The sequence below is a fragment of the Priapulus caudatus genome, unplaced genomic scaffold, assembly GCF_000485595.1.
Source record: "Priapulus caudatus unplaced genomic scaffold, Priapulus_caudatus-5.0.1 Scaffold246, whole genome shotgun sequence".
NCBI lineage: Eukaryota > Metazoa > Priapulida > Priapulimorpha > Priapulimorphida > Priapulidae > Priapulus > Priapulus caudatus.
In genome coordinates this window covers 71,830-75,543 of record NW_014577307.1, presented here as the reverse complement: position 1 = coordinate 75,543, position 3,714 = coordinate 71,830, and positions in this window count along the sequence as shown.

The window sequence follows — 3,714 nt, the reverse complement described above, 5'->3', positions numbered from 1 at the left end:
CATGGTTTTACCGACTATTAAATTAAAATATGATTGTAGACAGGAATAATTCCAACCAGACGACAAGACGGACCTCGCCATCGATATCATCTTGTTAAGCCCTGCTTTACACTATGCAGCAGCGCATCCGTGAAGGTCACAGCAAAGGTCGGCTCTCCTTCAGTCGTGTACAAACAATAGCGTTTGAACCTGGGGGCGGGGCGGGGGGATGGGCTTATGAGAACACACGTCGTCAGAGACTTCTCCCATGTACTCTTGTAATTACAAATCGAAAATATACACTACACTACACTTCCCCCTTCTTCTCCTCCTTCCCCTCCTCCTCCAACTGCTATCTTTGAGTTTTCGACTTTCCATTTTTGGGCAGCTCTCACGTACGCATGCGAAATTACATACTTTGAGGGGGGAGGCGAGGGAACCTGCCATATAACTATCATATAACTATCACAGAGCTGCTGCTGCTGCTGCTGCTTTCATATAGAAATGAAGACTAAAAGCTAAGCGAAGCCGAGACCGAGTGAGTCGCGATCAATTACATCACGAACGCGGCTGGTATTTCTACACTGTCTGGAGAATTTATGCTTACGCAGTAATGGATGTGAGATGTCTGTCTCTGTCTCTCTCTCTCTCTCTCTCTCTCTGATGAGCGCGCATTAAACACTAAAAAAAACTATTTATTTACAATGATTCAATATGACGAAGTACTGGTCACACTGGCAGTGTATAAGTTGTACATGGATACATGGTCATGCTGGCAGTGTAGAATATATATATATGTGGATACACAGCACGCACGTGGTCACATTGGCAGTGTACGCGTAACATAGCAACATGATTATTCTGGCCGTACGTAGCACGAAAAAACGAAACATATTGGCTGTGTACATGTCACAAGGAAACACGCTCACACTGGCAGTGTATAGGTAGAATGGTGAGGCATGTTCACAGTGGCAGTTCGATACAATATAACCTGGGCCTACATACAGGTAACATAACCCTACATCCAGATATGACCTATCCCTGCATCCGGGGTAAGGCTATTGTATCACCGCTAGTGTGTACGTAGTATAGAGACATGATCATTCTAGAAGTGTATACGTTACAACTTAAAACAGAGGCATCCAAAATATGCACGCATAGGACACACCAAATTACCCTGCCACAGGTCACAAAGTCCACACCTGTCACAAGTGATAAATCCATACCTGTCGCAGGTGATAAGTCGATAATGCCATACCCGTCACAGGTGATAAAGTCCATACCTGTCGCAGGTCATAAAAGGTTCATACCTGTCACAGCTTCTCAAATGCAAGCTGCACTGCACATGCGGTTGAGCACCTACCTCACCTACACCCAACAGGCGAGGGACAACAGTGCTTGTGTTGTCTTCCTAGGCACCGTAGCTCCGTGAGTGCACGGCCATATCATAATATACACTCACAACCACCACCTTCACACCCTCGCAGACTGTGCTGCATCTAATTAGTCCCTTAATATAGTCCCTCTATATTAAGAGACTCTACGTCTAATCTGCATGCCTTGCCATCTGGTGTGAAATAAGCATGGCGGAGACTAGTGCAGTAGGCTCGCTGTGCAAGTTGTTCACATGTGATTTGCGCATCGCCGTAACACGGACGACGAGCGAGTTGTCAGGCGGTGATCAGCTTAGGTCATAACTCAGGTCTTTGTCATTTCTTCCAACGGAACACTAGCAGCAACTCAGTAAACAGAAGAACCAAACTGCACCTCGTTTCTTCATGATTTCTTAGTATCTAGCAAACCATCCCTGCAACAGCTTTTATAGGTGCACAAAGGTGGGTAGCCCAAAACGACACCAATTGCCACAAGCTGCAAGAATTTTATACTCGTACACGTGCGGACGAAAAAAAGCGCAGTCTTGAAGGCTTCAATGAGTGAGAAATGGTTATAGCAAACAAGAAATAGATATAAGCATTAAGGATGGCCTCAGACGAAACACTTAGACACTACAACGTTCCAGAAATCAAGTGCGATGCTCCATGCACAATTTTTATTTGTGTTTACGCCTAAATACGTCGGTCGTACCGACATCAGTAGATGAACTTGGATAATTATCCGTAATATATATATTATATAGCAACACAATTGATCGATTCGGTCTATTTGGAAAATGTTCAATGGCAACTCTAGCACTTACATTAAACTGTGCAGTCTACAACTGACAACTGACGTGGCGACGATAATGCACCTTGCACTCTATGCACACATTATTATTATGAAAAATAACACTCTGTTGATAAATGAATACCTTTTTTGTTACTATACACATTTTTAGTGTTGACGTTATTATTAAACAAACACACGGACACCTGCGTGCACACTTGGTCATTTGTACGTACACACACACAGACATTCACCACTTGCAGTGCATTTTACTAACGTATATGCACACACACACACACCCATCGCACACACTCACACACACTCGTGCATGCACGCACACAAACACACAAGCATGTCTGAAAACACCTCGTAGAAATAACGTGCAGTGGTGATACAAAGAATAGGGCTGATTACATGGGACCACGTTTCACTATACATCACAAACTCAGAATAGTATTAACACATTAGGTGGTAGTGACCATTACTAACAGTCACCTAACGTCCACTAATTATAAATGGCAGTTTTCGATTCTCTAATCTGGTATTAATACAAATATTGATACAAAACTCCCTGGTAAGACAACGTCAGACTGTAGAGCCCCCGCTCTCTCTCTCTTTCTCTCTCTCTCACACACTGTTGCTCTCTCTCTCTCTCTCTCACTTGTTTCCACACAGCCATGTAGAAGTAATGCTGCCCTCTTCACACACACACACGCACGCAGGCACGCACGCACACATGCACCCACGTACGCACGCACATATTCCACGCCACCCTCTCGGCTCTCTGAACCGACCCTTTCTCTGCTCACACAAACTGAAGCCATCACCCCTCCCACCTTGTCACACTCACCTGATAACGAGCAGCTGCGTGACCTCGCTGCACTCACCTGATAACGAGCAGCTGGGTGACTCGCCGCACCTCACCTGAATAACAGCAGCTGGGTGACCTCGCTGCACTCACCGAAACGAGCAGCTGCGTGACCACCTCGCTGCAGCCGGTCACGCGAGCTGAAACCGACGCAGCTGGTGCCAGCCGTGCTCGGCTGGCACTCACCTGATAAACTGAGCACCTGGTGACCTCGCTGCAGCTCACCTGATAACAGCAGCTGGGTGACCTCGCAGCACTGCACCCTGATAACGAGGCAGCTGCGTGACCTTCCGCTGCACTCACCTCAGTAACGAGGCAGCTGTGTGACCACCTCGCTGCAACTTCACTGATAACGAGCACGCTGTGTGACTCGCTGCGGGCGCACGGGGCCGTTCCTGCGGTAGCAGTAGCCGGTCTGTGTGTCGACGAGCGTCTGAGGGTTGCCCGTGTACCAGAGCCGTCACGTAGCAGTTCGTTGCATCGCCCCGCCACCCGGTTCTCGATGCGTGCTCCCTTCGCATGCGGCTGCACGACAAACCAGAGCGAGAGAGAGAGAAGGACAGTTATGAGTAGCCGCACACACACACACACACACACACGCACAGGCATACACATGCACACGCACGCCCACGTGCACACGCACACGCACGCACACGCCGATCGCACACGACACACACACCACCTCCGCGACGCTGCACCACATG